This window comes from Oryctolagus cuniculus, chromosome 17 (assembly GCF_051225735.1).
Source record: "Oryctolagus cuniculus isolate XC-2025 breed Fujian yellow rabbit chromosome 17, ASM5122573v1, whole genome shotgun sequence".
NCBI lineage: Eukaryota > Metazoa > Chordata > Mammalia > Lagomorpha > Leporidae > Oryctolagus > Oryctolagus cuniculus.
In genome coordinates, this window is record NC_142883.1 from 56,459,904 (window position 1) to 56,483,326 (window position 23,423).

At 43.1% G+C, this 23,423-nt stretch overlaps 1 long non-coding RNA gene across 1 annotated transcript in view; it reads left to right on the forward strand.

The window, feature by feature from the left end:
- Nucleotides 1–21,317, forward strand: part of LOC149121248 (uncharacterized) — a 94,840-nt gene extending 73,523 nt beyond the window's left edge. Inside the window, exons 2-3 of the long non-coding RNA XR_016224031.1 lie at nucleotides 18,123–18,263; nucleotides 21,144–21,317. This is a non-coding gene — a long non-coding RNA (uncharacterized LOC149121248). The remainder of the gene's footprint in view (nucleotides 1–18,122; nucleotides 18,264–21,143) is intronic.
- Nucleotides 21,318–23,423: the final 2,106 nt, after the last annotated feature.

Here is a 23,423-nt window from a genome sequence, read left to right on the forward strand (position 1 = left end):
AAAAATCTTCAAAACGTCCCCCTTTTTTAAACATTTATTTAATGAACATAAATTTCCAAAGTATAGCGTATGGATTACAATGGCTTCCCCCCCATAACTTCCCTCCCACCCGCAACCCTCCCCTTTCCCGCTCCCTCTTCCCTTCCATCCACATCAAGATTCATTTTCAATTCTCTTTATATACAGAAGATCAGTTTAGTATATATTGAGTAAAGATTTCAACAGTTTGCACCCACATAGAAACACAAAGTGAAAAATACTGTTTGAGTACTAGTTATAGCATTAATTCACAATGTACAGCACATTAAGGACAGAGATCCTACATGAGGAGTAAGTGCACAGTGACTCCTGTTGTTGACTTAACAAATTGACACTCTTGTTTATGGCATCACTAATCACCCTAGGCTCTTGTCATGAGATGCCAAGGCTATGGAAGCCTTTTGAGTTCACTGACTCTGATCATATTTAGACAAGGTCATATTCAAAGTGGAAGTTCTCTCCTCCCTTCAGAGAAAGGTACCTCCTTCTTTGATGACCCGTTCCTTCCACTGGGATCTCATGCAGGGAGATCCTTCATTTAGGTCTTTTTTTTTTTTTTTTTTTTTTTTTTGACAGAGTGTCCTGGCTTTCCATGTCTGAAATACTCTCATGGGCTTTTCAGCCAGATCTGAATGCCTTAAGGGCTGATTCTGAGGCCAGAGTGCTGTTTAGGACATCCACCATTCTATGAGTCTGCTGTGCATCCCACTTCCCATGTTGGATCATTCTCTCCCTTTTTTATTCTATCGGTTAGTATTATTCAGACACTAGTCTTGTTTATGTGATCCCTTTGACTCTTAGTCCTATCGTTATGATCAATTGTGAACAGAAATTGATCACCGGGACTAGTGAGATGGCATTGGTACATGCCACCTTGATGGGATTGAATTGGAATCCCCTGGTATGTTTCTAACTCTACCGTTTGGGGCAAGTCGGCTTGAGCATGTCCCAAATTGCACATCTCTTCCCTCTCTTATTCCCACTCTTATATTTAACAGGGATTACTTTTCAGTTAAGTTTCAACACTTAAGAATAACTGTGTATTAATTACCAAATTCAACCAATAGTATTAAGTAGAACAAACAAAAAATACTAAGAAGGATAAAGTATTAAGTTGTTCATCAACAGTCAGGGCAAGGGCTGATCAAGTCACCGTTTCTCATAGTGTCCATTTCACTTCAAAACCACAGTGAGGTTTCACCTCACCCCGGTGAGAATGGCTCACATTCAGAAATCTACCAACAACAGATGCTGGCGAGGATGCGGGGAAAAAGGGACACTAACCCACTGTTGGTGGGAATGCAAATTGGTCAAGCCACTATGGAAGTCAGTCTGGAGATTCCTCAGAAACCTGAATATAACCCTACCATTCAACCCAGCCATCCCACTCCTTGGAATTTACCCAAAGGAAATTAAATTGGTAAACAAAAAAAGCTGTCTGCACCTTAATGTTTATTGCAGCTCAATTCACAATAGCTAAGACCTGGAATCAACCTAAATGCCCATCAACAGTAGACTGGATAAAGAAATTATAGGATATGTACTCTATAGAATACCATATAGCAGTAAAAAAAAACAATGAAATCTGGTCATTTGCAACAAAATGGAGGAATCTGGAAAACATTATGCTGAGTGAAATAAGCCAGTCCCAAAGGGACAAATTTCATATGCTCTCCCTGATCGGTGACAACTAACCAAGCACCAAAAAGGAAACTGTTGAAGTGAAATGGACACTATGACAAAATGTTCACTTTTAATAGTCTTTCCAGTGGAAAAAAAAATTAACTACTTCCGCCCTCCCCCAAATGAGTCCCTACATACATGGGTAGTGGGCAAGCAAAGAAAGATTAAAAATAAAAGTCAGCTATTAAAAAATAAACAGATTAACTGTATAGAATATTTGGCTCATGGCAATTAAAAAACATCATCTAGGGTATGTTACTAGCCTGCTGCTTGAGCAATTACTAAGTATGTTAAGAAAATGAAGGCAATCCAGTATGACCAAGTGGGAATATAGAATTGTCACTGCAGTCACTCTTTACAAATGCCCTAAACCACTAGGAAATGTAAATTATATTTAGATCCCCAATTCAAACATGCTTAGCTTTAACATTTTCACTGGGGTTAGTACATCAATAATTTCCTTTATTCATAAACTTTACAAGTCTTTTGCTATTGATCTAAGTGTATTTTGAGCATAGAATATTTTAAACAAGACTTCTATGAGCATGCATGTGATTTTTAAAAATCATAACCATGGGTCTTTTTTTATGTTAAAAATAAAAGTAATATACAAGCATATATGAACCTCAAAGGCCAAATAGTACTACATTCTTGTGCATATCTTTTTTTTTTTTTTGACAGGCAGAGTTAGAGAGAGAGAGAGAGAGAGAGAGAGAAAGGTCTTCCTTCCATTGTTTCCCCCTAAAATGGCCACTATGGCTGGTGCGCTGCGCTGATCTGACGCCAGGAGCCAGGTGCTTCCTCCTGGTCTCCCATGCAGGTGCAGGGCCCAAGCACCTGGGCCATCCTCCACTGCACTTCTGGGCCACAGCAGAGAGCTGGACTGGAAGAGGAGCAACTGGGACAGAATCTGGTGCTCCAACCAGGACTAGAACCTGAGGTACTGGTGCCACAGGTGGAGGATTAGCCGAGTGAGCCGCAGCACTGGCCTTTGCATATCTTTATAAAATAAAATTTGGAGCTTACACTGTGGCACCATGGGTGGAGCTGTCACTTGTGACACTGGCATCCCATATTGGAATGCTTGAGTCCTGGCTGCTTTGCTTTCCTTCCAGTTCCCTGCCAAGGCACCTGGGAAGGCGGTGGAAGATGACCAAGTGCTGGGAAGCCTTCCACCCATGTGGGAGACTAGCCTGGAGTTGCAGGCTCCTGGCATTGATCTGGCCTTGCAGCCATCCAGGGAGTGAACCAGTGGAAGGAAGATCTCTTTGTCCCTCTGTTTCTCCCTCTCTCTCGGTCACTCTGTCTTTTAAATAAGTCAGATATCTTTAAAAATCCAGTAAATAAAATACATTTTTATTTGCATTTGCTATTTAGTAACTGTGGTGCAGTGTAGTATTTCAACACATGTTCTCAGGGCATCATGAACAGATCAGGATTACTGACGTATTGATCATCTCAGACATTCATCATTTCTTTTTGTTTGGGATATTCAAAGTCCTCTCCACCAGCTATTTAAAAATATCCAATTAATGACTGTAAATTGTTGTTATCCTGCTGTGGTGTAGGATATTTGGACTTATTCCCTCGTCCACCTGGCTGCATGGCTTTTGGGTATACAAACTGTATTAGTTAGCAGTTGCTGCGTAACAATTATACCACACACCTAGTGGCCTGTTTCTCGGTTTCTGTAGGTTAGGAGTCTGGGCATGACTCAGCTGGGTCTGGTGTTTAGGATTCTGCATGGTTGCAGAGGAGGGATTGACTGTAAGTGTAAGCTAATGTGACGTCTGGGGAAAGATCCACTTCCAAGCTTACTGTTTGTTGGCAGAATTCAGTTAAATGGGGTTGTGGGATGGCAGGCTTCACTTTCTTGTGGACAGCAGGCTGCAGGCCATCCTTAGCTCTTGAGGACTGCTTGTAGTTCCTTGTCACATAGGTTCTTTTTATTGTATTTTCATTTTATTTGAAATGGAGAGAGAGAGAGAGGGAGAGAGAGAGGAAGAGAGAGGGAGAGAGAGAGAGAAAATGTCCCATCTCCTGGTTCACTCCTCAAATGCCCAAAATAACCAGGGGTAGATTAGGCTGAAGCCAAGAGCCCACAACTCAATTGGAGTCTCCTTGTGGGTAGCAGGAAACCAAGTGGCAGAGCCCCCATCTTCTGCCTCCCAGGGTGTGCATTTGCAGGAAGCTGGATCAGAAGCGGCATATCTGGGACTCAGATGTGGGATGAAGGTGTTCCAAGCAGTAACCTAACTGCTGTTCTAAGCCCTCGCCCACGTGGGTTCTTTAATAGGACTATCTGCATTGTCACAGCCAGCAAGGGGTGGAGAGACTCCTGGGAGGCGTGTGATCCAGTCATCTATATTTTAATATACACATGGCAGTGTACAACTCATCCCCTTTGCTGTATTCTGTGGGTTAGATGAAATCACAGGTCCGTGCCCATCAAGGGAACTATGCAGGAGAGGAGGGTAGGATAATGGGGCACCTCTTCCCCAGAGTCTATCTGCTTCATATTACATTTTTATCAGATATTAATTTAGGAGTATATCATGTATGTGTTCAGCTTTATTACATACTGCCAAATATTCTTCAAAGTCAGTGTAGCAATGTGTAATTTCTACCAACAAAGAATGGGATTTTAGCTGCTCCACAGCTGTGCCAACTCTGGTTATTATCTGTTTCTTTAATTTTAGCCACATAGAGCCAGCGCCGCGGCTCACTAGGCTAATCCTCTGCCTAGCGGCGCCAGCACACCAGGTTCTAGTCCCGGTTGGGGTGCCGGATTCTGTCCCGGTTGCCCCTCTTCCAGGCCAGCTCTCTGCTGTGGCCAGGGAGTGCAGTGGAGGATGGCCCAGGTGCTTGGGCCCTGCACCCCATGGGAGACCAGGAAAAGCACCTGGCTCCTGGCTCCTGCCATCGGATCAGCGCAGTGTGCCGGCCGCAGCGCGCTGGCCACGGCGGCCATTGGAGGGTGAACCAATGGCAAAGGAAGACCTTTCTCTCTGTCTCTCTCTCTCACTGTCCACTCTGCCTGTCAAAAAATAAATAAATAAATAAATAAATAAAAATTTTAGCCACATAGGTGAGTATGTAGTAGTACATTGTGGTTTTAGTGTGTATTTCTTCAATGACTCATGTTTTTGTAAGTTTATGAATTTATTAACTGTTTTGCTATCCTCTTTTTGTAAAGAGTCTTAAAAAAATTTTTTTTTTGCCTATTTCTCCATAGAATTGATTTGCCAATATTCTTTGAATGTTTGGATCTGAGATACTTGTAAAATGGATGTATTGCAAGTGTTTTCTTCCTCTCTCTGACTTGCCTTTAATTTTCTTAATACAGGAGATGAGAAGAAGCCCTGAATTTTAATGAGATTCAATCTTTTAATCTTTTTCTTTATGGATAGTACTTTTTTATATCTGGACTAAGAAATCATTACCTAGTCCAAAGTCATGAAGACATTCTCCTATGTATTTTTTAAAATACATTTTTATTTATTTATTTTTAAGATTTTATGTATTTATTTGAGAGAGTTACAGAGAAAGAGAGGGAGAGACAGAAAGAGGTCTTCCATCCACTGGTTCACTCCCCAAATGGCTATTACGACTGGAGCTGGGCCTGTCTGAATCCAGGAGCCAGGAGCTTCTTCCAGGTCTCCCACGAGGGTGCAGGGGCCCAAGCACCTGTGCCATCTTCCACTGCTTTCCCACGCCATAGCAGGGAGCTCCACTGCTGATCGAGGCTTAGCCCACTACACCATGCATCAGCTCCTCCTATGTGTTTTTAGGCGTATTATGGTTTTACCTTTCTCCAGCAGATCTAAAGTGCACCTGAAATCGATCGCTTCATCAAATGTGCAGGAGTCTGTGCGAGTCGGGGGTCTCATTACTTCAGCAATGAAAATAATAAACACGTCGAGCTGCTTATGAAGGAGAAGAGAGCTAATCTATTTATCTGACAGTTTTGGAGGCTGAAAGCCCAGATGGCTTGATGCAGGCTTTGGCACAGGCCCCATGGTGGGTGGCAGGGCACATGTGGCAGGAAGCAGAGAGGCTCCGCCCCAAATTGTCTCACTGCTCTATTCTTCTACCTGTGTTCCAATGCTGCTTTGTCACAGTGTCAAGGCTCAGTTGTGATGAGCCTTGCCATGCGGCAGTGATAAAGTCTTCCAACTTTGTTCTTTATCCTGATTGCATTGGCTAAGTTTGGCTTTTTACATTTTTGTGTAAAATTTGGAACATGATTGCTAATTTCCACAAAAACTTGCCAGGATTTTGATTGAGGTCACATTAAGTCTATGTGTCATTTTGGTGAGAATTGACGTTACCCTCTTGAGTCCTCTAGTACATGAGTAGGGTATATTGCTTTATTTCCTCAAGTTTACTTAGGTCTCAGTGTTTTGTAGTGTGTCTGTGCCCACTGTAAAATTTATTCCTAGGTATTTGATTCCTATTTTTTCTTATGCTTTTTTGAATGATACTATTTTAAATTTGTTTTCTAATCGTTTAGTACCAATGTATAGAATGCCATTGACTTTTATATATTAGCTCTGTATCCAACAACTTTGCTGAATTCAGTTCTTAATTTTTGTAGTATAGCTATAGATTATTTGGAATTTTCCACATGAATAGGTTTTTTCCCCTTTTAAAATCCTTATATTTTATTTCCCTTCTCTTATCAAACTGTATTATCACCAGTACAGTGTTGACCAATACGTTTGTGTTACTGGATTCTGGATGAAAGTTTTCAGTATTTCATCATTAAATGCAATGGTTGCTATAGGCTTGGACTCACAGCCTCTATAAGATAAAGAATATTTTCTTTTACCCCAAATTTTATTAACTGCATTTGTTTGAAAGGAAGGGGGTGGAGAAAGAGAGAGAGAAGGACAGAGATATCTCATCTGTTAGTTTGCTTCCCCAGTGCCCACAAGAGCTGGGCTGGGCTGAATCTGAGTCTCTCATGTAGGTGGCAGAGACCCCGCTACTTGAGCCATCACTCGCAGGATGGTTTTACCTTTCTCCAGCAGATCTAAAGTGCACCCGAAATCGATCGCTTCATCAAATGTGCAGGAGTCTGTGCTAGTCGGGGGTCTCATTACTTCAGCAATGAAAATAATAAACACATCTAGCTGCTTATGAAGGAGAAGAGAGCTAATCTATTTAGCTCACAGTTTTGGAGGCTGAAATGGTGCACATTAGCAGGAAGCTGGAGTCAGGAGTGGAGCTGGGATTCGAACTCAGGCCCTCCAATATGGGATACTGGAATCCCAGTCATGGTCTAAACTGCTGTGTCAAACTCCTATGCCCTGTACAATGTTTTTTTTTTTTTTTCAATTGTGAAGGAATATTGGATTTATCATGTGGAATTTTTCATATCAGTTGAAATGATCACATAACCTTCTCCTTTATTAGGATCATTATGTGATTTATATGGATTGAGTCTGCAATGTTAAACCAACCTTATATTTTTGAAACACACTCAACTTGGTTTTCACATGGTATTCTCTCTCTGTGTCACTGTTGACTTATTCTTCCCGGCCATTTTGTCTTTGATGCAGTATCTATGTTCATGAAAGGTGCTGACCTGTAATTTGTCTTTCTGGGGTTCTCCTCACCCACATGAAGGTTATGTTGGTCTTACAAAAATGAGTTATGAATTGATAATATTGTGGCTGTTTTGTCTTTGTATGTTTGAAGATATTGAATGCTAAAGCTATCTGGGCTGGAAGTGTTTTAGAAACTGATTTGCTTTCTTTAGAAGGTTTTTAGCATATTTTATTGCTATTTGGTATGTTTTGATTTTACTAGGAATTTCTTCCTTTTATCTGAATTTTCACATGTATTGCCATAGTTTTAATAATGTCATTTTTGTTTTGAGACTTTTCACATCTTATCTTACCTACTTCTAGTTTTCTGTTTTCTTTGAGTTTAGTTTCTTCTTTTTCTGGTAGATAATTGGGCTTTAGCCTTTAGTTTTTCTAATGTATGTATTAACGTTATAAGTTTCTATCTTGAAGGAAAGCTCTGCATAGTCCAAAATCCCCTTACATTTCTGTATCTTTCCTCTGTGTTCTTATTCAGATCTGTTTGGTTGGCCTTTCCCCACAATGACCAAACCAAGCAAACAAACCAAAAACCGCAGTGATTACTGGGTCAAGACTTTTACATTAGCAAGTAGCCTTCTTCACATCACTGGCTAAAAGACGTGCTGAGATCTTTTTGAGGCCTTCTCACTTCTGTCTTGCTAACTCTGTTCCACTCAGATTGTGTCTTACTGAGGCAGTGATGGCAGTAGACAATGGAAACAGAATCGGAGTTGAGGGATATCGAAGGAAGAGTAGGCAGAGTTGGTTCCAAAAATTGGGCTTAAGGGAATGTAAGAAAGAAATGACAAATAGTATTTTATTGGCTCACTCAACATTTGCTAAGTGACTGTGATGTGCAGTATGTTGTGGTAGGAGGCTGGTTAAGCAGGAAGGAGAGGGGGAAGTGTCCTGGGAGGGGTCGCAATTCATGGGGGGATTGGGATACTTTTGTGGCTGTGATGTTAAGACCTGATAAGAAAGTTTTTGGGGTCAGTGTTGTGGCTCAGTTGGTGACACCAGCAACCCGTATCAGAGCGAAGGTTCAGGTTTTGGCTGCAGAGTTACACAGAAAGAGGGAGAGACAGAGGAAGATCTTCCACCTGCTGGTTCATTCTCCAAATGATAGCAACAGCTGGGGCTGGGCCAGGTCAAAGCAAGGAACCAGGAGCTTGATCCAGATCTCCCACATGGGTGCAGGATTCCAAGTCCTTGGGCCATTCTCTGTTGCTTTTCCAGGCATATTAATTGGGCACTGGATCAGAAGTGGAACAACTGGGACATAACCAGTGCCCATATGGGATGCCGATGTTCAAGGCAGAGGCCTAACCTGTCATACCGCAGCACTGGCCCTGGATCTTGGCTGCTGTGCGTCTACTCCAGCTCCCCACTAATGTACCCAGGAATGTCGCTCCTAGGCTTCCTATCCGAGTCACGGCACCATTATGTCGCTCCCCCTCTTCACGGAGGAACGACACAGGACCCTGAGCTGTTCTTTTGTCTGCTCGGCCCTCCCCGGGTTTGCTGCTGGTTCTTCCCGGGTTGGCTACCGACCCTTCCACCTCTGTGGAAGGGCGGTTCCCCCTGCCACTTTCCCCACTTCCGCGGGGGAGCGGCACACCGCCGGCCGGCTCTCTCAGGGGCTGCTCAGGTGTTCCTCAGGTGTTCCTGGTGCATGTTGTCTCTCTCCTCCTTTATAGTCCTCTTCCACCAATCCCAACTCTGCCACCCACACACCGAGTACGCTGCTCTCCTCCAATCAGGAGCAGGATCAGCTCCTGCAGGTCATCACTCAAGTTGGCGAGAGACAGCTGCGTAGAAGCTGTTTACTCCTCTCCCAGTGCCATATTGTGGGAGAGCAGATGCATAGAATAAGTCTTAATTCCAGTAACTTAGTCCGAGTTGCTCCCCACACAGGAAAGCAGTGGATGATAGCTCAGATGCTTGGGCTCTTGCCACTACAAGGGAGAATTAGCTAGAGTTCCTGGCTCCTGGCTATTGAGGCCATTTGGGGAGTGAACGAGTGGATGGAAGATTCTCTACTTCTCTCTCTCTCTCTCTCTCTCTCCATATATATATTTGTGTGTGTGTGTGTGTGTGTGTATAATTGCCTTTGTAATAAATAAAAGCTATTTCATTTTTAAAAGGAAGTTCCTTAGCTATAACGTTTCAATATTCTAAAAGATACAAGCACAAAGATCTGTCCCAAGAAGGACTGTCTCTTTCTGTGTCTTTCTTCGACCCTGTCACTTCATTTTTGAGCCATGTGAGTAAAGGCGATTTATTTAGTGCCTTCATTATTTAAAGTGGCCCAGTTTCTTCAGCTGTGAAACACTTTGCTCACACCTTAGATCACAGAATTCCAGAGAGAACGAAATGAGGGTCTTTCAGTGAAGTACTTGATGTACTGAGCCGGGTCCAGCCCATGTCAGGTATTCTTGGTATTGCTGTCAGTCTTCCTGTGTGCTTTTCCCCCTCCTTGTCTTTCTGTGTCTCTTCCTTTTCTCCCTTATTTATCCTTTGCCTTCTGTCATGTCAGGTATTCTTGGTATTGCTGTCAGTCTTCCTGTGTGCTTTTCCCCCTCCTTGTCTTTCTGTGTCTCTTCCTTTTCTCCCTTATTTATCCTTTGCCTTCTGTCATGTCAGGTATTCTTGGTATTGCTGTCAGTCTTCCTGTGTGCTTTTCCCCCTCCTTGTCTTTCTGTGTCTCTTCCTTTTCTCCCTTATTTATCCTTTGCCTTCTGTATAACTGGTGAAAGAACAAGAGAATTGTTCTCAGAAAATTTAGTGGAAAGTAGTGTTTCGTGTTGCTGATTTTAGAACTATGTGAATGAGTTGTCATATACCTATATACTTTTTGATCTAGTAAAATATACCCCAAACTAGAATAATGATAAAAAAGGTTCTCACGGTGAAGGCAGGGCTTGCATACATTGCCTGGTTACAGAACTATCTTTGTAGTCCTCTTCAGTCCCAGTTCTCTTTGTAATCTAACCTTTCTGAAGGCAGATACGGTGTCCTACAAGGTTTGGTGTCTCTTTTAGCTATTAATATAATATTAATTACTAAATATTTTGGAGCTATAGCATACAGTGTATTTTTTTAAAGATTTATTTATTTATTTGAAAGAGTTACAGAGACCAGAGAGAGAGAGAGAGAGAGAGAGGTCTTCCATCCACTGGTTCATTCCCCAAATGGCTGAAAAGGCCAAAGCTGGGCCAATCTGAAGCCAGGAACCAAGAGCTTCTTCTGGGTCTCCCGTGCGGGTGCAGGGGCCCAAGTACTTGGACCGTCTTCCACTGCTTTTCCAGGCCCTAGCAGAGGGCCGGATCAGAAGTGGAGCAGCTGGGACTTGAACCAGCGCCCATATGAGATGCCGGCACTGCAGGTGGTGGCTTTACCCACTATCCCACAGTGCCAGCCCCAGCATGCAGTCTTTTAGACAGCAAGGAAAAAGAGAGCACACTTAGGAATACACTGTATCCTGTGATACTTGTGTCTATGGCAGGTAACTTTGATTTAGTTCCTTTAGCTCTAAGTGAAGTGTGTGTGTGTGTGTGTGTGTGTGTATACAAGCTTCACAAATACTTTTATTCTCTTTCTCATTTATGTAAACTCAAATTTGTATACTTGGAGATGATGAAAGTTCTGATTTTTCCAGAAGACAGAAAAAGAGCTGCTTTGATATGGAGTCAAGAGCTGCAGTGTTGAGTTCACTTTAGAATTCATTGCCAGTGCACCCAGAGGGCTTAATCAGATGATCATTGGATGTAACTCAGCACTCCCACCAAGGGACACTGACAGAAGGAGAAGCCTTGAAGCAACCTATTATCAGTCATTATATTGCTTCCCAGCTGTCAAAAGCTGTGTAGACGTCAAGCCAGTGGGATTCAGAACTATTCCTAATGCATATTTTCATGTAGGTTTAACTTTTTCTCTGTGCACAGCCCAGTCAACTTTAAAAACCAGAATCAAAACAAGATCCTTGGAATATCCCTGTAGAACTGTAATGTCAGGGAAAAATTAGATTTGAAAAAAAAATGTAATGTGGCCAGTTTGTGGTCTTCTTTTATTACCCCAAGATTTATCACATTCATTGTATAATTAAATCTCTACATCTGTGGGGCACAAATGTTTTATGTTTCCAACATTTATGGTTTGACATCGGAAACATCTGTGCAGGCCCAGTATACAACATCTGGAAGACATTTCTGAGCTTTTATGACATGCAGAGTGATCTTTGTTTTGGAACAAGTGTGTGGTTTTCTCCAGTAGCTCTTCCTGCTGGTTATATCCCTCTAATTGGCATTTCGCTGGAGGATTGAAAGAAGCCTGGCTTCCTGACCTCCCGTGGGTGTAAGGAGATACTCCAGAAGATTCTTCTCCTTGTTGAGAGTCACAGGAGAGAGAGAGAAAGAGAGAGAGAGAGAGAGAGAGAGAGAGAAGTTGCTGAGTCATAGGTTTAGCTGCCTTCAGCTATGATTCATTGATCAAAGGGAGCAGGTTGAAAGGAGAGAGGATAATATACTGGATTCCTTCTTAGACGTGTTTTCTTTCTTTTTTTTTTTTTTAGTTTTATTTGTTTGGAAGTCGGGGTGGGGAGGAGGAGGAGAGAGAGAGAGAGAGAGAGAGAGAGAGAGAGAGAGAGAGAGAAAGTATCTTCCATCTACTGGTTTACTCCCGAGATGGTCACCAACAGCTAGGTGTTGGCTGGGCAGAAGCCAGGAGCCAGGAGCTTCATCCAGGTCTCCCACGTGGGTAGCTGGGAGTCAAGCACTTGGGCCACCTTCTGCTGCTTTCCCCAGGCCATTAGCAGGGAGCTGGAATGAAAGTGTAGCAACCAGGACGTGAACCAGTGCCTGTATGGGATGATGGTGTTGTAGGTGGTGGTTTTACCTGCTATGCCACAGCACCATCTCCCAGACATTTTCTTTAGATTAAGGCATTGAAGGAAAAATGAACATCATTGGCCATATTTACCAGTGAAAAAACTGAGTTTTAGAGAGGTTAATCCACTTATAATAAGTGGCAGATCTGCATTTTAAACTGAGGTTTGCCTAACATTATATAGAAAATACCATCTTTGTTCTTGAAGTGGTTTAACAATCAACAAATATTTGAGTACCTTCTAGGCATTGGGAAACATTCTAAGTGGTGATGATGGAGCAATGGACAAAAATAAAATATTACTTGAGAAGTTTATATTAGTGCACTAGATCATCTAGTACTATGGAATGACAAAGCAATAGTGCAATTGAATTGTGCAATTAACTTATCTAGTGCAATAAATACATAAATGACATTGTAGGTAGGAGGTTGATGATTGTGTGGAGAAAGAGAGAGAGCCAGGTATAGGATTCAGGAGTGTTGTGCAAGGATTTGTTTCTGTTTGGTCTCACCTGAGCAGAGCCAGAATCAAGGACCTGGAAACGGGCGGCTCATCTGGGAGGTGACCCCAGGAAGTAAAATGACATGGTGAGGACACCAACCTGAGGTGGGGAGAAAGGCCAATAGGGCAAACATTGGCAAAGTGATGACCAGGACTCAATTCCCTAGGGAATTCTCCGAGGAGGACCGCATAGAACACACCCCAAAATTAACCTACAGCAAAACAGGGAACTTGGGGGCTGTTGTTCCTCATTGGTTCAGGGTTGCCCCTGAGGAAATTCAACTCTTCTAAACTTTCAGATTGTGCCAGCATAGAATGGAGGGTCTTCTGTGGCTCCAAAGCAGAAAGACTGAGCAATGCCAGGACGCGTGCTTAACACAGGGCACTGCAGATATTGCCAAAGCAGGTTCAATTCAAGGAGGTCACAGGCATTGGTGTAGTGTATCTCAGCTGTCCACTATATGGTTAAAATTTAAAGTGGAGTGGGGAGCCAATGCCTGCAATGCTGCCATCCTGTATGGGAGCCAGTTTGTGTCCCGGCTGCTCCACTTCCAATCCATCTCTTTTTTTTTTTTTTTTTTTTGAAGAATTTTGAAGAATCTTAGAGCCTGGGAAAGCAACATAAGATGGCCCAAGGTGTGGAAGACCTGGAAGAAGCTCCTAGCTCCTGGCTTGAATTGGCCCAGCTCCAGTCATTGTGGCCATCTGGGGAGTGAACCAGCAGATTGGAAGACCTCTCTCTCTCTCTCAATCTGTCTCTCCCTGTCTATAACACCGCCTTTCAAATAAATAAATACATCTTAAAAAAAAACATTTTAAAGTAGGAGGGTCATTGCAGGCCTCACTGTATAGCTAATATGTAATCAAAAACTGAAAGCAGTTAGGGGTGAGCCAAGAAACTATCGAGACACAGGAGTGTTTCAACAGTCGAGTCAGTTCGAGACCCTGACCTGGGAACATGGCAGAAGGTGTCTGGCGTGGTCTAGGAATGTGTGAGGATAGAATAACAGGTGAGGCTGTGGGCAGGAGAGCACAAGATCATATGGGACTTGCAGTATTGTAAGGCTTTTTGGCTTTTGCTATAAGAGAAAAGGCAAATCACTGAATGGTTTTGACTTACATTGAAACAGACAACTCTGGTTGCTCAGTTGCAAATGTAAGGATGTTATTGAGGATGGCTGAGACCAGGGTGGTAGACATGGAAGTAGTGAGAAGCAGAGGCATGCAAGGTCGGCTTTAAAGGCAGAGCCAACAGGATTTCCTGGCACATTGCATGCAACTTATGAATAAGAGACAGGCGAAGAGGGGCAGGCAGCATGCAGGTGTTCGCCTCTGCAGCTAGGATATCAGAATCGCTATAAAGTGGAATGGAAGAGGCAGGAGAAAGAACAGATCTGATGAGGAAAATCAGTTCAGTTTGGAGATGTTTCTTGTTGGAGGTGAACACCAGGCATGCAGGAAGAGAGGCCAAGTTGGAGGTTGGAGCTGAGTCTGGGGCTGAGGGGTGAGGACAAGGCTGGAGATAAAACTGTGGGAATCTTCAGCCCGCAGATGGGCTTCAAAGCCTTGGGACCGAATGAGCTCACCAGAAGCCAGACACTGCTGGAGAAAAGACTCCAAGGACCGAACCCTGCGGTCCTCCAACATTTGAAACTCAGGGAGAAGAGGAGGCCAGCAGAGAGGTTGGAGACAGTATAGCCAGTGAAGAGGAGGAAAGCCAAGAGAAAGTTGTGTCCGTGAAGCCAGAGGGGATCAGATTTAAGAGCGACTTGGGGGATGGGCGCCAGGGAATGAAAACAGCTTCTTTGAGATGTTTGGCAAGAAAGAGGAGCTGACACATGCAGTAACAGCTAGACAGGAAGTGCAGACATGAGAGGATCTTTTCTCTTTAGTTATGAGAAATAACACGTTTGTCTGCTGATGGAGATGATCCAGAATTCCTCTCCCTAAGGAGGAAAAACATCAGAGGTATAGAAGAGAGAAAGAGAGGAGAAGTGCTGGATCAGTGTCTTACCTGCTGTGGTCAAGGCGTGATGGGTCTAAATCTCCAGGGACATGTTAGGCTCAGATAAGAACACGCACAGGTCATCATTTCAGTGAGTGACAGGCGGACTGTAGACTCTGTAGATGTGGAGACGTGTTGGTGGGAGTTGATGAAAGTTTTTTCTGATGTTTTAACTTTCTGGTGCAGCAGGACACAGTGTCACAGTGCTGGGTGTTAAGAAGAGAGAGGTGTAAAATATTTATCTAGAAGTGCAAGGAAAGGGTTGAGTTCATGAAATACTGTGTGGTTTCCAGGAAACAGCGTGAAGGACCCGTTTGAATCTCATGGTCTGAAGCATTTTTTTTTTAGCAAGGTAGAACTCATATATCAATCATTAAAGAATGACAAAGAGGGGCCTGCGTTATGGATCACCTGTGATGCTGGTTGCCCATATGAGTGCCCATATGGCTGCTGATTCGAATCCCGGCTCTTCCACTTCTGATCCAGCTCCCTGCTAATACACCTGGGAAGGCAGTGGAAGATGGCCCAAGTGCTTGGGTCCCTGCCATCTGCATGAGAGACCCAGATGGCATTCCAGGCTCCTGGCTTTGCCATGACCCAGCCCTGGCTGTTGTGGCCATTTGGAGAATGAACCAGCAAATGGAAACTTCTCTGTATCTCTGTCTCTGTCTCTGTCTCTATCTCTATCTCTATCTCTATCTCTATCTCTATCTCTATCTCTATCTCTAACTCTAACTCTGTCTTTAAATCTAACTCTATCTCATCTCTTTCTGTCTCTCTCTGTAACTCTGACTTCCAAATAAATGAATAAATCTTTTTTTTTTTAAAAAAAAGAATGACCAAGAAAAGGGAAGTCAATGTTTCTAGTAGGTTAGGATTCCCTGCCACAGGCTCCCAGACACATGGATATCCTACCACTCATCACATTTTGCAAAGGGAGCAAAGCAAGGAGACTTTTCCTATGTAAACTGATGACAGTGAGTATTGATTGAGCCTCCTTGGTAAGCAGTTTTATCATGTCCAGTTTTAAAATCTCTGTACCCTCCTGTCCCATCATATTGTAGTAAACAGCTCAAATACCATTCCTTACCTCTGAAGAACTCAGGCGTTCATGTCCCCAGCTACAGGGGTGCTGACGTGACTGCTAGCTCCGAGCTGAGTTGCTGTCTGAGAACTGCCTCTGCCAAGGAGATCCCCACTGCAGTCAGGGGCATCCCTCACCCACTGATGGTGCAGTGTAGAACAGGGTCGTCCTGGACAGCTGTTATAGTTCCAGTTCCCTGTGAGCTCTCATGTCTTTGCTGTGGTTGTGCTGCAGCTCAGGGCCTCCTCCTGTCCAGTTCTGCCTCCTTCAACCTTCAGTACCCAGCAACTGGTGACTATGAAGCCCCCCCAACAATCTTGCTATGTTCAACCCACTTTCTTAGCCTATTTTGCAGAGAATCCCACCTGCAACTCTTCCAACTGACAAACTCTAGAATTAGGAATGGATCAGGGGGAGATGCATAAGAACACAAGGGTTTTGCTGACACATTGTTTTTGATAGTTCAAAATTAAAATGACAGCAATAGTGGGAATGATGGCTTAAATTATTTATGGTATACCGTATTTTAGAGACATCAGTCTGCTATAGATGCATAATTAAAGGCATGGGAAGATTTCACAGCATTTATTGAATGAAAAATGCCAGTTGCAAGGCAGTAAGTTTGGTAGAATCTCATTAAAATGATTTATAGGAGTACGTATGTATGAAATATAAGAGTGCTTCAGAAGGTCCATGGACAGTGAAGCTAAATGATAAATTTATCTTCGTGCCAAACAAGTTTGAAACCATGACAGTTTTTTTTTTTCATAAAACACATTTTCCATGAATATGTTGAAGTATTCTTGTATATGTGTAGTAGGAGATCTTGAAGAATAGTCACTAAGGTATTTCACATGGTCTGTTGGATACTGGAATTATAGATATTTTAAATATTTGTTTTTATTTTTGTCCATATTGTTGAATTTAAAAAAATTTATGTATTTGAAAGGCAGAGTGACAGAGAGGAAGAGATGGAGAGATCTTCCATTATCTGGTTCAATTCTCAAATGCCTGCAACAGCCAGCCAGAGCCAGGAGCCAGAAACTCTGTGCAGGTGTCCCACATGGGTGGCAAGAGCTCAAGCATTTGGGCCATCATCTGCTGCCTTCCCAGGGGCATTGGTAGGAAGTTGGGTCAGAAATAGAGCAGCATGCCTCAAACCTGCGCTCTGATATAGGATGCCAGTGTTGTAAGCAGCAGCTTAACCTGCTGTGCCACAGTTCTGGCCCCTAATTGTCTAATTTTTATGTGCTGATCATAATTTGCTTTTATAACAAGATAAAGCAAACTTTTATTTTAATTTGAGGGAAAAAAAAACTATTAAAATTGTTTTATCGGGGCTGGCGCCATGGCTCACTTGGTTAATCCTCTGCCTGCAGTGCCAGCATCCCATATGGGTGCCGGGTTCTAGTCCTGGCTGCTCCTCTTCCAGGCCAGCTCTCTGCTGTGGCCCGGGAAGGCAGTGGAGGATGGCCCAGGTCCTTGGACTCCTGCACCCGCATGGGAGACCAGGAGGAAGCACCTGGCTTCTGGCTTCAGATCGGCGCAGTGCCAGCCATAGCGGCCATCTGGGGGGTGAACCAACAGAAGGAAGACCTTTCTCTCTGTCTCTCTCTCACTGTCTATAACTCTACCCATCAAATAAATAATAATAAAAAATGTTTTATCATCTGAGTAAAAGGAACACAGGCAGGAAACTTCCAGAATGGGCAAATGAAACTCAGCCACATGCACAGCTACAGTGAGTGTGGATTCCAGAGTTTACAAAAAAAAAAAAAATCAAGATTTCCTTTGTCCAAGTGTACATTTCCAAAACTCAGGATGTATGAGCCACTGGGCACGTCTGTCTCAGAGATGGTCTCAGAACTACAGTTTAGTCAATGATTATTAAACAGATTATTTGAAATTAAGACGTTTGGGAAAATCTTGCCTCTACAATCACCATAAATATAAATATTCTCACTCTTGTTACAGAGACCATCTGGGAAATGCCACCATTTTGCTGCAACCTTTGAGAAAATCCTTTGTCAAGTGTTCCCAAATCTGTTGTGTGCAGGCTACCTACATGATTTTTCACATGTGGACGGCCTGTACAATTACATATTCAATATTTTTCCTTACATAGACTCTTTGCAGAAATATCAGAACTTCCTTAACCTGATTCTAAGTCATAATATTCAAGATAAAACTGACTTAATTTACTAGTAATAATTTTTAGATACCCATTAAAATAAGCACATAACTATCAAAATAGAAAGTGTTTGTTCATGTACCTCTGTAAAAAAAAAATCATCTCTTGTATTTGTACCATGTTTTGGGAACACGCTGCACTAGGTTGTCAGAATCTGGAAGAACAGACAATTTTTGGACCTGCAGAGGCCCCGCTGCACTGGGAGGAGAAAAATGGAAGGTACTCGAAATCATTTGGCCCAGCCTGTTCCCAAAGAGACCCTGCCCAAGGCCAGCATTTTATTTGTAAGTTAGTCATGTAGAACAAGAACTTGTTATACGTTAAATGAGGTTTTATGAGCTGGTGGGAGAAAAGTATAAATTTTTATGGACGTCTTTTTCTGAGGTTGCTGAATGACATTGATTTATGGATTTATTTTGGCAAACGACGTTTTACCAGTGCCTGACACCTACCTATTGTTGGTGGTGGTTGGTTCTTGAATGTCATTGGCTAAGGTTGTTTAAAATGTTTCCTCAGCGTCCTGGAAATTTCAGAATTAAAATGATTCTTACCTGAAATTGAAAGGAATCCAGAAGTTAGATCAGATCAAAGGATGGAAAGTGGGGCCTGGGAGAGCATGTTAAAAGAGACCATGGCAATTTTCTATGATTTTAGTGTGGGGTGCAAGAAGGAGGCTGTGGAGAGAGTACTTGATCTCTTTTGGAAAACAAACTGAGTTCTTGACTTTGAGCTTTAGGGTCTAATATCTGGGAAACCTCTCATAGATTCTCATCCTGTGGTCCAAAATCTGTCCCTTAGCATTCATTAAAAAATGCCAATATGTGCTGGGTTCTAGTCCCAGTTGCTCTTCTTCCAGACCAGCTCTCTGCTGTGGCCAGGGAGTGCAGTGGGGGATGGCCCAAGTGCTTGGGCCCTGCACCCCATGGGAGACCAGGAGAAGCACCTGGCTCCTGGCTTCAGATTGGCGCAGTGCACTGGCCGTAGCAGCCATTTGAGGGGTGAACCAACGGAGGGAAGACCTTTCTCTCTGTCTCCCTCTCTGACTGTTTAACGCTATCTGTCAAATAAATAAATAAATAAATAAATATATTTTAAAAATGCCAATATAGAAGAGAGTTCTTTTACTTTTCTAGCTCACCTTCTTATTATTATAGCAAACGAATACCTTGCTGTTTCCTTCGACTTGTCCTCCTGATCTGATACACCAACCCCAATATACTTATGCATTATTCTAGGGAAGTACTGAGAGTGGTAACCCACTTAGTATAGCATACACAAACACTCTTTACACCTGCTAGGCAGGAGCCTTCAAAGATTAGTCCGTTGAAAAATGACTGTCGATGGCCCATATACTTACTGAGTATTTGAGAGTGAGCATGGAAGGTGGACTTCGGAGGGCTTGCATAGACTAAGATAATCACTTTGTACGCTATTTAAAATTCTGTGCAGGTGCAAGGAATAATGACTTTTTGTAAACATTTATTTTTTGTTTTTGTTTGTTTGAAAGCCAGAGTGACAGGGAGAGACAAAGAAAGTCCATTCCCTAAACACCAGCAACAGCCAGGGCTGGTCCAGGCCAAAGCCAGAAGCTTGGAACTCCATCCAGGTCTCCTACATGAGTGACAGGGACTCATGCTCTTAGCCTATCCTCCACTGCCTCCCAGGCTCACGTTCAGTGAACCGGACCAGAAGCCCAGCAGCCAGGACTCCATTCGGGATGCTGGTGTTTGAAGCAGTGGCTTCACCTGCTGCAGCACGATATGATTTCTGGGAATAATGATTATTATTGGTTTGCTGAATTGGCCACTTCCTCTTTTCTCTCTCAATCTTTCTTAGTACATCGTCTATTACTGCTACTTAGCTCTCTTAAGATTTTGAATTCCAAGTGTGGTAGACTGTTCCTTTGGCTGGCATTCCTGTCTTAGTGCACCCCTCCTATTGGATCTGGGCTGCCCTGTGACCTGCCATGTAGAAGTTACACTGATCCAATTCTTCACCTAAGTCTTCAGCAGGTCTGGAACATTTTGGCTTTTGCCTGGGGGGAGCCATCCACCATGTGAGATGCCCCACTACACTCATGCTGCAAGCAGCCCAAGCCAGCCAACCAGAGAGTTCAAGGGTTCTCCCAGGCAGCAGAGACAGCTATGTCATGGCCAGTCCCAGTGCCAACACTTCAGCCATGTGAGTGGGGCCATCTTGGAAGCAGATCCTCTTGCCCTCCTAAAACCTCTTCGGCTGACAGCACGTGGAAAGACAAATGTGTAGTAATTGTTTGGAGCTGATGTAACAAAGAAACATAAACTGCATGGCTTCAAATAGATATCAACTCGGTCCTAGTTCTGGAGGCCAGAATCCGACATTGAGAAGTTGACAGGGCCATGGCCCCTCTGTGGGCTCTGTGGGAGGCTCATTCCTTGCCTCTTCCAGCTTCTGATAGTCTGGGCTACTTCTTGGCTTGTGCCTCTCTCTTTGTGGCTCCCTCCTCTTTCTGACTGTGTTCTAACTTTCTTCTTCTTATAAGGACACAAACCATGGGATTGGGGGTGTATGTGTGTATGCTACTCTGATGACCTCATCTGAACTTTATGACATCCACAAAGACCTTACTTTCAAATAAGTTCACATTTATGGGGTCCAACCCTCAGAACTTCAGCATACTCATGTCATTGTGGGGACACAGTTTCACCCACGGCAAGTTGTCTATCCTGAGCCCGGTCCTAACTGGAGAACTGTGAACAAATAAATAGATGCTTTTAGCCACTGAGCCCCGGGTCACTTTGTCACAGAGCAGCAAACAATGGAGACACAGAGTTATAGCCCTGTGATGGCCTCTGCCACAGAGGCATGGCCATTCCCTGACCTGGACTGTAGTTCATTCTTTCTGTTGCTGTTGCTTCCCAGGTTACTCCTGTGTAGGAAACATTGATGTATACAGTCCTGCTTTACTCTCATTTTAATCACTCCTAGTTTTCCCGATCCCAGGAGAGTTTGCTTTGGCAATCAATATGATAGTTTTCTCAATATGATTATTTCCAATATGACTATGAAGTCTATTTCTTGGAGTTCTCAGTTGCTAATGTTTTGTCCGACTGCCTCACTTTTGTATGTGTCTGCCTAATGCTGGCCTTATGATACCTATTGACTCTGCTTCTCCCTTCTTGCAGACTTCATTATGAGCCTATGCTTGCGTCCATACCACCCACGTGGGAGACCTGGATGGCGCTCCTGGCTGCTGGCTTCAGCCTGGCCCAGCTCTGGACATTGCCAATGGGTGGAAGATCTCTCTTTCTCTCTCTCTCTCTCCCTCTCTCTCTCTCTCTCTCTCTGTGTGTATAACTCTGACTTTCAAAATAAATAAATAAATCTTAAATTAAAAAAAGTTGAATTGTGAGGAATAAAAATTCTACCCCTCATCCACCCCTCATGTGTTCATTCAGCAAATATTTCCTGAGCCCCTGCCAGTGGCCAGGCATGGTTCTGAGTCATGGGGATCCAGAAATGAGTAGAACAAATATAGTCTCTACCCTTATGGAACTGGCACTCTAGAGGGAGGGGAACAGCCACAAGTATAACAAATACGATTGTGTCTCAGGTGATGCCTGTGTGTCATAAAGGAACATATGACAGAGAGTGGGGATGCTGTCCTGTACAGGGTGGTCAAGGAAGCTGTGAAGGATAAGATGGCACTGGTGAAGAGATCTGAAGGAACTGAGTCATGCTTCCTTGGTAAAATGCATGTGTATGTGTATGTATGTGTGTATGTGTATGTGTGTATGTATGTGTATATGTATATGCGTATGTATGTGTGTATGTGTATGCATATGTATGTGTGTATGTATGTGTATGTGTGTATGTATGTGTATATGTGTGTGTATGTATATGTATGTGTGTATGTGTATGTATGTGTGTATGTGTTTATGTGTATGTATGTGTGTGTATGTATGTGTATGTGTGTATGTATGTGTATATGTGTATGTGTGAATGTGTGTATGTGCATGTATGTATATGTATGTGTGTATGTGTATCTGTATGTGTGTAGGTATGTGTGTGTATGTGTGTGTGTGTATGTATGTGTATATGTGTATGTGTGTATATGTGTGTGTATATGTGTATGTATGTGTGTATGTCTATGTATGTGTGTGTGTATGTCTATGTATATGTGTATATGTGTGTATGTATGTGTATGTGTGTATATGTGTATGTGTATATGTGTATGTATGTGTGTATGTGTGTATATGTGTAGGTGTGTATGTATGTGTGTATGTATGTGTGTATGTGTACGTATATGTATGTGTGTATGTATGTGTATGTGTGTATGTGTATGTATGTGTGTATGTGTATGTACGTGTGTGTATATGTGTATGTGTGTATGTGTATGTATGTGTGTATGTGTGTATATGTGTATGTGTGTATGTATGTGTGTATATGTGTATTTATATGTATGTGTATGTATGTGTATGTGTGTATGTGTATGTATGTATGTGTGTATGTGTATGTGTATCTATGTGTATGTGTGTGTATTTAGGATGAAACATAGGCCAGACCAGTGTAAGGAATCCAGTGAGGAGGCAAGTGGGAGGACATGGGGTGGAGGGAGTGGCTTACATTGGACAATTGTCCCTAAACTTTGCTGCATATTAAAATCCACTCATGAACTTTTAAGACCACCTCAGTGTGCAGGGCTTGCTCTAGATGCGACTGCAGAGATCAGCAGTTTCTCAAGGCCTCTGCCCCTGGCCCGTGGAGGGGTAGGGCAGGGGATTCCAATGTGCTGCCTCCCAGAGCTGAGAACTTGTGGACCATTGTTAGGAAGTGTGATGGCTCATTCTATGTGTCAACCTGGCTGAGGCACGATGCTCAATTTGTGATTAAAGATTGTTCTGAATATTCCTATGAAGTTAGCACTGAAGTCATTGGACTGTGAGTGGAACAGATTGTCCTCCATAACGAGGAGGGGACTTGTTCAAGCAGTTGAAGATGCAAAGAGAACAAAGACTGATCCCCCTGATCAAGGGGGAATTCTGTCTTCAAGACGGCCTTTGAACTTGAATCAAATCATGGGTTCTCCAGGGCCTGTGGCGTGATGGCATACCCTGCTTATTTTCGACCTTCTGGCCTCTATAATTGTATAAGCCAATTCCTTAGAGTAAATCTTTCTCTATAGATGGACACCCTATTGGATCTGTTTCTCTGGGAGACTCCAGACTGTTAGAAACGGAGGAGGGATAGAATCTGATTAACCCTTTAAATAAATCCCTGATTGCTCCACTGTACTCAGACTCTTCAGAGTCAAGGGCCAATGCGAGGAGATGGCTTAGGAGGATATTGCAATAATCCAGGCCAGAGTTAACAGTGGTCCAAACCCAGGGGATAGAGGCCATGGTCTGTAGTGGGAGTTGTAGGATTTTGTTTTATCTCCGTAGGTAGAGCCATCAGTAGCTGCT